Source organism: Mirounga leonina, unplaced genomic scaffold (assembly GCF_011800145.1).
Source record: "Mirounga leonina isolate KUSES-001 unplaced genomic scaffold, KU_Mleo_1.0 Mir_168, whole genome shotgun sequence".
Classification (NCBI taxonomy): domain Eukaryota; kingdom Metazoa; phylum Chordata; class Mammalia; order Carnivora; family Phocidae; genus Mirounga; species Mirounga leonina.
The window spans coordinates 53,023,862-53,038,588 of NW_023270426.1; the positions used below are offsets into that span (position 1 = coordinate 53,023,862).

General features: G+C 40.1%; 1 protein-coding gene across 1 annotated transcript in view; it reads left to right on the forward strand.

Moving 5' to 3' along the window:
• The window catches only part of XRCC4 (X-ray repair cross complementing 4), a 776,985-nt gene that overhangs the window by 212,429 nt on the left and 549,829 nt on the right, over positions 1 to 14,727 (forward strand). The window contains exon 3 of the mRNA XM_035014787.1: positions 5,098 to 5,159. The gene's annotated coding sequence lies outside the window, so the exon portion shown is untranslated. The remainder of the gene's footprint in view (positions 1 to 5,097; positions 5,160 to 14,727) is intronic.

Consider the following 14,727-nt stretch of genomic DNA (forward strand, 5'->3'; position numbering starts at 1 on the left):
GATTGCTCTCTTATTTATTGTTTCTATTTGTCATTACATGCCATTATTACCAACAACCTGAAAGAAAGCACAATTCAGAAACATGTTAGGGAAGGAGAAATGGCAAGGTATAGCATTTACTACTTTTTGTTTTTTAAAGATTTTATTTATTTGACAGAGAGAGACACAGGGAGAGAGGGAACACCTGAGCCGAAGGCAGATGCCTAACGACTGAGCCACTCAGGCGCCCCAGCATTTAATACTTCTTACCTTCAGAGACAATGACTTGCGAGTGGATTCCACATTTGGTGAGCCCAGATCTATAATCTCCAAAAGCCTATACATCTGCTTCTCTTAGTCCTTCAGGAACCAGCTGAATCAGTCCTTGGACTAACACCCCAACCCATGAAAAATCCTGATGGAAAATGGGAAGTGTGATACATAAAACAAAATCTAAGAACTATTTGTGCTTATTAGAAAAGGGCTATGATCTTGTCTAGCCAAAAGCATTTCAACATTGGTCCATTAGAGAAAATGACTATGCCGCCATCCCAAATCGTGTTTTGAAGACCATTTAATGATCTGGGGGAAATGCTCGTATTACCATAAGTGAAAAAGCAGGTTCCCAAACTCTGTATAGAGCATAATCCCAATTTGGTGAAATAAATGCACAGAGAAGAAATGGTGGAGAAAAATACTCCAAAACATTATAAGGTTTGTCTCTGCCTTTTGGTGGGATTAGGATTTATTTTTAATTCATTCTTTACATCTTTCTGTATGTACAGGCTTTTCTATAACAAGCATGCTACTTTCATAACTGAAACAAAAAAAGCTATGTTTAAAAAATAAAAGAAAACTAATGACCTTATTGGGTAGTTTTTTGCCTACTGTTTGACAAAAAAAAAAAAAAAAAAGGCCTGGAGAGGGTGCACGTGCCTTGTTTTTTTGTCTCAGTCAGAGCCCTGCTATATGTCAGTGGGGACCTTAGCTCAACGCGTAGGGGCTTTTGGTTTTGATTGCAGACATTTGGATTGGCCCTGCTTGTCCTTTCCATTCCCATTCCCCAGGTTCTTCTGTCTGGGCACTTGTGAGCCCCGCTCACCTCCCCGACTTCACCTTATGCTCCCATAAGTATTCCGTAAGACTTGGGAACCATGTTTCCCTGATGATAAAGGAGGCCTGGACAAGAAAAGTCCTGCCTAAGTCTTATCATCCTTGCCGCACCAGACCTGTGTCCTCATGACTTAGGGACAAGTGAGGCACCAGGGCACGAAGGGTATCACTGAATGAGAACATCCACTGGGTGAATTCCTTTCCTGAGCTCTGGCCTCTGAGCTCTGGCCTCCTCTGAGCTCTGGCCTCCTCCTTCACCAGGGACCGCAAAGCGATGGGCACCACCAGGAAGCATATAGGCACACTGGGTCTCTGTGAAACTGGGAGTTTGGGTTAGGACGTTAATTGCAGTTTTCATCAGGATAAAGATATCCAGATGTGAGAGAGAATTAAGTTCTTTCCCATGCCATGGAACAGATGACTGAACTAAAAGAAACATTTATTCTGTGAAGGAAGTAAATGAATACACCTGCACTATCTTCTCTCTACTCTCATGTTCCTTAAATTAAATTAAACCACCAAACAGGTCCTACTGGCTAAGGGAACAAATGCAATACTGTACTCAAGAGCATTTGATGTAAATTTCTTAATGAAGAAAGAATAAACAGAAATTTACACGATGTATTTGGATGCTGTAAACCTTGTAAGAGATTTACACAAAACTTCTTATTCCCAAACCTATCATGTAAATGTGCTGAATCCATTCTGTACATGGTATCTATAGAAGATTTTTGCAATGTTTTATATGAGAGCAGTTTTCAGATGTGGTTTATATCTCATCACTTTATAGTAATATCTTGTAAAATTTTTGACTGAATCAGAGAATTTTAAAGTTGGATCTCAAAGAGTGAGATCATGTTAATTTTTTAATATGGAAAAAAAATACTGAGGTCCAGAAGTAAACATACATGTGTAATGTATATGTGTATGTGAGTTGAAACCTTAATTGAAGTTAGTGAGTTTTTCTTTACTTCTAAAAATATTCTACAAGTCTAATACTTTATTATATTCTATTTGTTGATTAACTAGTTGATAGTTTTAAGCAGGATGAAAAAATAATATTAAGCAAGAGAAGTAAAAGGGACTTCAAAGAACAATTATCTACCATGAAAGTGGAAACCATGGATTGGCATATGAAGGAAATAACATGTTTTTATTGCTACTAGTTACACAGTATATTTTTAGCGGTGTTCTCATCCCTGATGACAGAAATCACCATCACATGCTAAATAACTAAAAGCATGGATTGTGGGTAAGAAAAAAGAGAGAGGGATGAAGTTTAGGCCAAGTCTACAATGAAGAGGTTTAAATATCTCATAAAACATCAGACCAAACTGGTCTTTTAGAATTTAGGGCAGTTCACTTTTGGCAAAGTCCAGCTTCCTGTTCACAAGAGCAATGCCTTCAGATTATTTTTTGAACATCAAACAGGCTTTTTTCAGGACCTCATTTTGATGAGTTCTGATGGGTAATCAGAAATACATGGATTAAGTCTGCTTTCAAATAAACATGGGTTTAGCAATTAAGGAGAAGAAAGCTTGGCTCAGTGTGCTCTGAGTCCAGCCAAACTCTAAACATGGGACGAGGCAGTTGAGAGTGTTGGATGAGAACATGCAGTTGAACTAGGCCTCCCAACATTGTGTTAATAAGCTTTGCTCAGCTTCTTCCTGGGGCATGAGAAAACCCTTAGTACCAGTATATCAGAGACTGTTCATTGGCCTCAATCAACACCTACATGGCAGAGATTCAGGAAACAGACTGTGCCAATAGCTGTCTGCATTTAGATGTATTCCTACAATTCTCATTAGGTTTCCCTTCACAAGACAGTACAGTGCAAAGGGCACAGTCTCTGGAACCAGAGTCAAACCCCAGCTCTGTCACTTCCTACTCGTGTGTTACTTAGCCTCTCTCAGTTTGCTGACCTATAAAATGGGAGCAATAATACTGTATTTTATAGGGTTGCTATGATAATTTGATAAAGTAATAAAATGTTCAAGAGATATTAGCTATTATCAGTATCTTAACTATTTAAATTCTGAGGATTTGACTGAAATTTTTCACAAATTGTGTCTGAGAAGTGTCTATTAAGAATAGACAGCATTGTGGGCGCCTGGGTGGCTCAGTTGGTTAAGTGACTGCCTTCGGCTCAGGTCGTGATCCTGGAGTCCCGGGATCGAGTCCCACATCAGGCTCCCTGCTCAGCAGGGAGTCCGCTTCTCCCTCTGACCCTCCTCCCTCTCATGCTCTCTGTCTCTCATTCACTCTCTCGCAAATAAATAAAATCTTAAAAAAAAAAAAATTTAAAAAGAATAGACAGCATTGTTAACTCTCTAATGATGTGATTATTTCCAGAGAGAACTGGATTAGAAAAGGGTTAGCACCTTTAAAGGCCATGTTTGATAAGAGACAGATATGGGGAACCTGCTATTGTCAGCACTCTGGGATATGGATTTATAGTCATCAGGAAGAAATCAAATTAACTAGGTTGTGTATTTTCAGCAAAAATATTGATAAGGTAATAAGAGTTTAATAGGAGAATGATATGGATTTTTCTTAAAGGCTGGTCTACATTAGTAGAGTAGATGCTTAATATACATTTAGGTAAGCATTTTCCAAAGTTTGTCCTATGGACCACTAGTTCTATGAGATGCACCTTAAAAAAGGGTTCAAAAACTAATGATGTAATGTATGGTGATTAACATAACATGATAAAAAAAATATTAAACTAAAAAAAAAGCGTTCTGTGGTCTGATACATTTTGGAAATAGTGATTTCTATTATGTCACTATTATCCCATCTCAGAAATTCATAATGTGTCCTAGCTTATTAAATGCTCTGATGAGTCTTGCTGTAAAGAAATCTAAATAACTTTAACCCAGTGTTTCTCAAAGTTATCTGACTACAGATCCCAGGGTAATTTTCCATGAGACACACTTTGAACATGCTAATATATATCACCTAAGGAAAGAATCATGGTTTCATTGTACTAACTCTGACATTCTAGAATCTTGGAATCCTGGAAATAACTGCCATGAGAGAAATGGAGGCCTGAAACATCAGCAAAAGGGAAAGAAAGTGGAGAGCTGACCTGAGAGTTTAGAAGATGAGAATGTCAGAACTTACTTACCCATTGACGTCCTGGCTTGGGCACCTCTCCAATCAAATGTCATTTCTTCTAGGAGGACACCCTTGGCCATCCTTTCTAAAAAAAATGTCTTCACCTTTGCCAAGTTACTTTCTGTCCCTTATCTTGCTGTATTTTCTTCATAGACCTCCTTACTCTGAGAGAACATTTGTGTGTTCACTCATATATTACCTCTGAGGGCAGGGACTTCACTTTCATCTCTATCCCCAGGGAAGAGAATAGTGCCTGGTATGAAGCAGACACCTAATAAATATTTGTTAAAAGAATGAATAAATGATAATGGTGTGATTCATTGAGATTCCCACTAGTAGAGGAGGAGAAAATTTTTAGGAGGAAATGAAACAAGTTTAGTATTTAACATAACGAGCTTGAGAGGAATCATCAGATACAAATATTTGTAGGAGCAATGGAAGTGAGACCTTCCTATATGAGCTATGGGGTGGGAAGAGTGCCAATAATAACAACAACAACAACAACCACAGTTAATATTTATTGAGTGTTTGCTATTTGCCAGAAACTATTGTAAGCACATTCCACGTGTGAATTCACTTAATCTTCACAATAACCCTTGGAGGTGGGTGCTATTATTATTCTCATTTTGCAGCTGAGCAAATCAAAGCTTGGGGTGGTTTAGGAAACCCTTTCAAGGTCAGACAACTAAGAAGTGATGGATTTGGATCCTTGCTATTTCCTTAGAAATAGCATTATTTAACTATTGGACAGCAAAAGAGGACCTGGTAAAGAACACTGGGAGAAGGAGGCCAGAGACATTAGTGGACAAGAGAGTCTAAGAAGAAGGAAAAATTGATGTTATCAAATGCTGCAAGGTGAAATTTGAAAGTTTTATTTCTTTTTTTCAGAACTCTTTCAGTGGTGTCATGTGGACAAGCCAGACGGCAGCAGCTTGAAGGGTGACTGGCTGGTGAGTATGTTGGTTTATTAGATTATTCTTTTGAGGAGCTTGCCTTATATAAAAGGTAGGACAGAGAGGAGGGAAATAACTAGAAGTTGACATAGAGTAGGGAGAGCATTTTAAAAATCTATAATGTAGTGGAGAGTCTGCTTACAGGCTCTGGGGAAGAAAACAGTGAAGAAGGAAAGGACAAAATGATAGGAGAGGGTGAAGTCCTGGTGTTGAGAAAGCTGAGAAGAAATGGAACAAAGAACACAGGTGGCCAAGAGATGATGGTCAGGGACTGGACTCAAGTTAATTCAGATGATACATTTCTCATGGACTCAGTCTGTACACGCATGTGTTTGTGAGTGTGTGTGTGTGTATTTATACAATAATACTTAGCATTCTGTGTATAGAAATGAAAAGGTCAATAATGAGATTGAGCCCAAATGGAGGGCAGGGTGGCAGAAGGACCCCGAGAATTCTGGTTGAAGTGATGTTAGAAGGTCTCTGAGAGTAGAGAAGGAGACAAAGCTGTGAGGAGGGTGTGGTCAAGGAGAAGGGAGAGAAGGAGGCTTTGAAGGCCTCAGATGGAAGAGCAGTTGCATGGGAATCAGGTGGGTGAGATTGCTGGGGCCTCAGGTGTGCTCATGTATTTCTAGATGGAGGAATCCTGAGTGATGAGGGACGCTGGGAGGTGTTTGTAAGAACGGGAAGCTGGGGTGGAGCAGAGGTGAAGATTGTTGGTTTGAGAAAGTGAGAAGCTCTGTGGATGGGTTCATGGATTCCATATATGATTGTGGAAGCTGTCCAGGATGACAGCAGGACTTGCAGTGGAGAAGAGAATGACCTGGGGACAGTCTATTCCATGACTGGGGATGTGAACCTGGGAACTGTGTAGATGACAGCCACAAGATGAGTGGAATAGCTGGATGACACAAACTGTAAGGAAGAGAGATCATTCCGTGAAGGTGACAGATTAATGGTCTATTCCCTCATTCTAACTCTTGCTTCAAATGAACTCTGACCTCTCTTGATTCGGCTAGTTTAGGACACTCTAGATATACCTATCAGAACCAGTCTTATGCTGATGTCCTGCCCCCTCCCTCCACCCCCACTCTCAACATCCACCAGGGGTCCCTTTCTTTGAGAAGGGTAATGAAGACAGGTTTTCCAGTTCCAGTGTCTGAACAAGATTAACATTTTAAGCTATTGTCAGCTCTGAACTAAGGGACTGATCAGCTTGTCCACTTGGTTAGACAGCAGGGACCTGAGAGAGATGAGAAAATGAGTGACATTTGACAGGGCGGCACCAACAAGGAAGAGTCAGGTGCAGAACACCTATTTCTGGCCTGCTCCAGTGATACAGTGTGTAAATATGAATTCTGACCTTGCAGCAGGCTGACGTGGAGCCCCGAGGGTTGTATAGGTGCCCAGGGAAAGTCAGGGGCACTTGACAAGTCGGTGACACATTGTGCCATGACCGTGCGTGGTGGTCCCTGAGCCATTCACTGTATTGTCTAAGCCTGAGATAGTTGCTCAGGGTCTCCTAATTGCAGGATGAAGCAAAGACTTATTTTCCTTATAAGTATAATACTCATCTTGCTTCTGCCTTTTCTCACACCCATGTCTAACCTTTTAAGTATGGAACTAAAACATTGTCTCTGCAGATGAGGTAGCACAGATAAGGAGGATGGAGAGGAATTTGTAAGTTCCTATTTCTTGTGTGTGTGTTTGCTAAGAGATATGAGGCTCTAGGCCAGTCTCATTTCTCCACTGACTGCTTTCTCTGCACAGAGATTTCTGATCCTGTGTCCGGGGGCCTTTGTCCAGGCATTTGGACGATGCCATCTGCAGGAAGCCCAGAGCAGCAGTGTGCCAGTCAAGAGCTCCACCAGGTCCCTGGTGGACACACTGTCCTCTGCCATTGGTCCCTGCTCCCAGACAGAAGTGGGGAGAAGCAAACCCAATGCTAGTGTTGGCCCAGGTGCCATGGTGAGATGCAGCTTAATTGTAATGGATTTAAGAAACACAAAGATACTGCAACACAGAGGCTCATGAAAAATTACCCAGAGACAGGAGGGAAAACTTCAGTTCTCCGAACGTTTCATCATTATCCCCCTTATTTTATTGGGTTATCACAAATCAGGAGTAGGTAAACTGAGAGGTGGCAAAACAAATATATAACTTTCAAGTGCTTAATTTTATTGGGTGGCAGAATATGCTGGGCAGTGAAAAGTGCCTTGGGTGGTTTGAATGCTGTAGACACATACTGTGCATGGTTTGGTCCAAGTTTTATCCCAGATGTGCAAACTGATAGTTCTTAGGGGGGGCAACTGTAAACACCCACTACTCAAGCACTTGTTGCTCTTTTGACTCTTGGAGATTCATCAGTTGCTTTTGATTGGGGTCTCCTTATCATTTTAGCTTATAAAACCTTCACATTTTAAAGAGCATTTTCTCTCTAACAGATGGGTCCACATATCCACAGTTCCCTCCACTGTAGACAAAACAGTTCCAATTTCAATTCTCAAGCCAGAAGAGGCCATAGTCATCGCTCTTACTGTGAAGGAACAGGAAAGAGAAATCAAAGGCTAAGGAGAGCTGGGGGGGCTGGCTTCAGTCTCTTCTTTAAGGCTCCTCCTAGTCCTGCTAGAATTCACTTGAAGTTTGTCCTTTCAGAAGGCTTCGTATTTTGTTCCTATATGCATTCAGTCACAATGAAGACATTTTTCTCTTTCATATAATGTGGAACATTAAAAAATAATAGTCGGGTGATGCACTGGGGAGGTTTGCTTTTCCTAGTGTGTGGTTCTTGGCCCAAAGTGTATGACGGTTGGAAAAAAATCAACACAAGGCTGCTCTGTATAATATTATGTCTCTGGTAGAGAGTGGTTGGAGGGTTTTATGAAGCATAGATTCTAAAGGTAAAAGCCTTTAACAAGTCACAACTCAGCGACTGATGAAACCTTACATTCAAATCTTAGATAAATAAACTGAAAAATCTCCAAAGGAGAGCAGTCGCCAAGTGTTCACATTTGATTTTGGATATTGCATTTAAATATTTTCCAAGTTTAATATTTCCCCCTTCCTTTTTTTGTAAGGAACCAATCAAGCAAATAAACATGCATGTTGGAAATGCATATATCTGATTTATGTAATATCTTAGTATGAGGATTTTCTCATGTCCCTTCTAAAATTATTTGTCACTCTTTCATTTTCCCGAAGAGAACTGGGAAGACTGTCAAGTAGAGTTTGCTAAGGACACTTTGAGCTAAACTTCTCTGCCATTTATATTTAATGGTCTTCATTCACCCCATGTCTTGGGTTTCTTTCCCCTTCCACAACATCAGATATATTCAGAAAATCCCATAAAGCCCATCACTGGTCTGTAGTAAGAAAGGCTTAGCATGACTATGGTTTTACATTTACGTTCATGTTTTAAAAAGGGATTGAGGCAGAAGTAACAGATTCCAGGGATATTGATGGCCCTTCATAATGCATCGCCTTTGTGTAAGGGTAGGGGTATGGTAAAGAGGCTGCTGCGCTTGATTCTGAGGCCAGATTAGTTCCATACATGATTACATTTGGGTTCCTTAAGTGCTATCTCTGCAAAGACAGAGATTGATTTTGAGAAACTTAGGAGTCATCCTGACTCCTCTCACTTTGTCATCATCCACTAACATCCATTCATCTCCAAATAGTAATTCATCTAAACTATTCTCTGAGCCCATATGCCCTTTTATCCCCCTACAGTGCCAGCGCTGCAGTTCAGGTTGTCATCCAAAACTGATGACTTCTAAGCTTGCTTGGTTGCCGTGGCTTGCCCTCCCTTTCCAGTCCATTCTGTTCTGTCACGGACAGGACAGTCTGATTGTGCACCCTCCCTGATGAAATACGTCACTGACCTGAATGAAGAACAGAATCTTTACGTGGCCCATCAGCCACTGCAGTTCTCCCACTTAGAGCCTCGTTGCTCACCTCCCTCCATTTCCAGTCTGATCTCTCCTGTCGAAGCAATACCAAACTGGATGGAGTCTCTGCCCCGAAACAGTGCTGCTGTTATCTCTGGGTCTCTGCTCATGCTGGGATTTCTTTTCCCCAAGTGCCCAGGCTCACTGCTTCTATTCCCTTTCTTCCCTAACTCTTTCTTATTACTGAAGCTCAGCTCTGGGGACTGATTCTTTAGGAGGGCTTCCCTGAACTCCTCCCCACCCACTGCACCACGCAGGACCAACTGCCTGTGCTTTATGCCCCCACTGCTGCTCTTAATCCCTCACCAGTGCTCTTCTCCTTCTTTACATCCCCAGCACTTAGCACAGAGTAGGTACTCAAACATGATTTACTTGTTACATGAATAAAGGAATGCATGATTGCATGAATGCATGACTGAGAAATTGGTGATTACTTTTGATTTAGCCAGACAGAGGTTAGGAATAGCTTGTCTCTACTTAGCCCATTTTATCACATTTGCTCCCCACTTTAAAGGAAGTAAAACTACATATAAATTGAAGGTTCTGTGTATTTTTCCCTGATCCCTCTCTCTCTCTAGAGGTAAGAATTATTCTGAATTTGTTTTATCATATATTATCAGATACATACTAGACATGTATCAGTAAATAATACATTGTTTTGTATATCTTCAGACTTTACGTAAATGGTATTGCATCCAAGTGTCAGTCTCCAACTGTTCTCTTCAATCACTACTATATTGAAGTGATTAATAAATATTAACACATGAGACTCCAGTTCATTATTTTAATTGCTGTATCAAGTTGCATTATATAATATACCACATTTTATATTGATTAGACTATTGCAAATACTGCCATATGAACATCCTTCTCCATATGTCCAGGATAAATAGAAGAGCAATTGCTAGGTTGAAGTATATTCACAGTGTCCACTACACTATATATTGTTAAATTATCCTACCATGTTGTACCAATGCATGCTCCCACTAGTAGTTTATGACATTATCTATGGCTCTACATCCTTGCTCACATTTACTGCTATCAGATTTAAATAATTTTAATGTGATGAATTTGAAATGCATCTCATTTTTTGTTTAATTCAAATATCTCTTACTATTTCTGGTATTAAGCATCTTGTCATACACTTATTAATCATTCAGATTTTCTCTTCTGTGAATAGATATCTTAGACAAATGAATAATAAAAAGTAAATAATCCAGTAGTAGGTTAAATACCCGACCAAAATGGGTACTGTTGAAAGGGGGTATGGACATTGTTAGGTAACTCCCAGTGTCTGCTATGATCATCAGGGCATGTCAGTTTTGGAAGCTCACTTTGTGCTGGTCGTCCCTGTGGGTCTTCCATGATTTGCTAGTTTCCCTGCTCTGGAAATATAGAAGAGGAGGAGATGAAGACATATTACTCATGTCTATAAATCAAAGTATCTTTAGTTCAAAAATTAAAAAAAAAAGTAAACCTAGTAAGAGAGAGGAAATGTTTGGGGAACAACACAAAATGACAAACCTGTAGCTCTGGGCACAATGCTAATTTTTTTCCATCCATTCTGCCTCCCTGTTTCCTCTGCTTCCAGCTCTACCCTACAATCTTAGTCTTGGGTTCTTGGCTATGCAGTGAGGAACATAAATCTTTCAGGGTTCATGAAAGGTCAGCAAAATGTCTGAACCAACAATGTCCAGCAGAAATACAATGTGAACCACATATGCAATCTTAAATTTTCTAATAGGCACATTTTAAAAAGGAAAAAGAAAGAAGTAGAATTAATATATTTTATCCAGAATATAATCATTTCAACATGTAATCAATATAAAAATCATCTGGATATTTTACAATGATCCTTTTTTTAATAGTAAGTGTTCAAGCATCAGTGTACAATTCACACTTAAAGCTCATTTCAATTTATACTGGCTTCATTTCAAATGCTCAATAGTCACATGGCTAGTGCCCACATTATTAGACAGAATAGGTCTAAATCATTTGTAGAGAACTGCAATTTGACCCAACGTAAATACCCATTCTTCACCTCTATTTTCTCCCCTCCCCATAACATACTGATATTCTGTGTTCTGCATTCTGGTTATCTTTTCAAATCAACACCGGGACAAGGAGATTAAGGAATCAGGGTTATTCCAAGAGTTCTGTGGAGCTGTATTTTTTTCCTTCTCTCTAACAAAATGGGCCCTGGATTCATTGCCCATCAGTCACTTATTTTAACAATTCACATATTCCTAATATGGAGTCTGGGGTAATCACCCTGATTTCAGCTGCCCTCAGAACATACGCATTCCAAAATGTCTAAGTATTGACACTCATTCAGTGAGAGACTTAAAAATGATTTATCTACAAAAGATATTCACAGTTTCTTGCAAGAATTCTAAAATGTAGAAGTTGAAGGGATCATGATTATTATTTAATCCAACTTGGAGTGGTTAGGTGGCATGTCAAAAAAGCCACACCCCAATAGTAGCAGACACATGTCTAGAACTGAGGTTCCTGGACTCCTGGACTTCTACCACTCGACATGAATTTTGATGACTGACAATCAGAACTCTGAGACCCAGGGAACAGTGTTCCCCTTACCTCTCTAATTTCCATCAAGGGCCATACAGCTTGATTTTCTCTCAGCACATGAATGTAAATGTCACCTGGGTCTAAATAGAAAGACCACGGGCAGCACAGTATTAAGCAGCTATGCCCAAAAGCAGCATGTCTTTTGGTAGAGCTGAGTTAGGTGTGTAGCCGATCTCGAACCAAAGTAAGGACCACGAATCGTTGCTTTTCTCAAGATACATATGCTCTTTTTTCCTGTACTCTACTACAGTCTCTTTCTCTTATTTAGTTATCAGTAAAGAATTTCTATATACAATAATGGCATTCTTTTTTTTTAATTAACATATAATGTGTTATTTGTTTCAGAGGTACAGGTCTGTGATTCATCAGTCTTACACAATTCACAGCACTCACCATTGCACATACCCTCCCCAATGTCTATCACCCAGCCACCCCATCCCTCCCACCCCTCACCATTCCAGCAACCCTCAGTTTGTTTCCTGAGATTAAGAGTCTCTTATGGTTTGTCTCCCTCTCTGGTTTCGTCTTGTTTCATTTTCCCTTCCCCTATGGTCCTCTGTCTTGTTTCCAAATTCCACTTATCACTGAGATCATAGGATAATTATCTTTCTCTGATTGACTTATTTCGCTTAGCATAATCCCCTCTAGTTCCATCCACATGTTGCAAATGACAAGATTTCATTTTTTGATGGCTACATAATATTCCATTGTGTGTGTGTGTATGTGTGTGTGTATATATATATATACACACACACACATCTTCTTTATCCATTCATCTGTTGATGGATATCTAGGTTCTTTCCGTAGTTTGGGTATTGTGGACATTGCTGCTGTAAACATTGTGGTGCACGTGCCTCTTCAGATCACTACATTTGTATCTTTGGGGTAAATACCCAGTTGTGCAATTGCTGGGTCGTAGGGTAGCTCTATTTTCAACTTTTTGAGGAACCCCCATACTGTTATGGCATTCTTTTTGATAAAACTAGTGGTTGCTCAACCCATGAGCCACACCCAGTATCCTGGTGTTGGGAGGGGAACCATCCAGCTACTTACCTTCGATTTTTTGCTTTTGTTACAAACGTTGCTTTTCTCTGTTTGAAAAGCACCAGGCCCCTTATTTGTTTTACTTTGTAGTAACGTGTGAAAAATGCCTTTATTACCAACAGTAGCTTCCTGAGAGCTTTTCTCATCCTGGTTCAGCAGCTGAATATTAACTAATCCAAAAATTACTTCTACGGTAAGTTCTCTCTTTTATATTAAAAATAATAAGTAGGGGCACCTGGGTGGCTCAGTCATTAAGCATCTGCCTTCGGCTCAGGTCATGATCCCAGGGTCCTGGGATCGAGCCCCGCATCGGGCTACCTTCTCAGTGGGGAGCCTGCTTCTCCCTCTCCCACTCCCCCTGCTTATGTTCCCTCTCTCGCTGTGTCTCTCTCTGTCAAATAAATAAAATCTTTAAAAAAATAGTAATAATAAGTAATTAAGCATACCTAGACACTACTTATTCTTCAACAAGCTTAGTGGACACAGGATCTTGAAAAGATGCAAATAACGCTCAGTCCATGCCTGATTTATTCTAAATCATGAAGTGGGGAAAATGCACTTAAAGAGTTCAGACCTGAGCTGTGAGATAGATGTCTATCTCGCATACACACCTGAAATATACAGTCTGAAAGGTGTGAAATGTCTGTATGGAAATGCATCAGAGAGTCACTGGGGAGGTTTTTGTGGCAGTACTCTTCCCTGCAGTGTGTCAGTAATGTGAATGGAAAAGGAGGCCTGGTACATTAAACCATAAAAGAGTCATTAACACTGTCCTATAGGCCAGATGGTTTTCAAAGATTGCTATGAAGATTTCTACCAAAGAAGATTATCTGGTGATTGACTGTTTGACCACTTGAATAATTGGAAACACATTTCTTTGTGGGTATGGTTTCTTTTGGATTGGCCCACTTAGAATCCTAGGATATTAGAATCCCCCGATTGCTGATGGTGAGCAGAGGGACACAGAGGTTTTATGACTTGGAAAAGGTCACTCAGTGAGAGAGTGGCAGAGCCAGGACCAAGTGTTTTGATAACACTTCCTCAAAACCGGAGGACCTTTATTTTGTTATACTTTGTTTTATTAACTCATCAACAGAGATGCTTTATGATGAAAATGACAAAAGAGAATGAACCAGATTCTTCTCACTGGAAAAACTATCTAAATACATATTGATTTTACTTCTATCTAGTCTTCGTTGAATAAAACAGAATAGCCACTTAAAATTTATGTTAATTCTGGTTTTATGCTTTCCTGTCTTAGAACATGGATAAGCCATTGGACCTACTGATGAGAAAGCACTTTGATCCCATTGCAGCCAGTCCAACCTGAGGAAAACTAGATCTGAATGGAAGCGACAGGGTAGTATTTCCTGACTCAGTTGTTATTAAAAAAAAAAAAAAAAAAAGTGAGGCTTTAGTCCTCTTAAATTTCTCCCAGTTATTTCAAGAAGTCCCTTGAGCTTGTTTCCATATGTGGTCATGTAAACAATACTCCTGGCCACTAGTGGAGTCTTCCATTTTCTCCTCACACACTTGGGTATGCTGTTCTGGTACCTCCTAAGTACCCTTCATTTCACAACTTTTTGTATCCTCCCATCTGTCTCTTCTAGCGATGTTGAACTGCTCAGACCCCATCTGATGCCCCATAATGCATTGGGTCCTCTGGGACTTCTAATCAACTCCAGATGTAGACTAGACACACTAGACAGGCCATGTGACCTTTCCTGCTTTGCATCTTGTGTTGGGTTTCCTAAATCCTGGTTTAGCGTCTTGCTGAAATGAAGAAGAATTCTCAATCCTAGCTCATGCTACACTATTACGTGGTCACAAAGCTGGTCTGCCTCATGCTGCCAATATCATCTAATGATCTTAGTAAAATGGCATGTTTGCTTCTGATGTTGCCTTCTGTCTTTCAGAGGCATCACTGCACAGAACTCTGGCACAACCTCAGGTGGAGGAAAGAGCTAGAGGCCAGTGTACATTCCAGT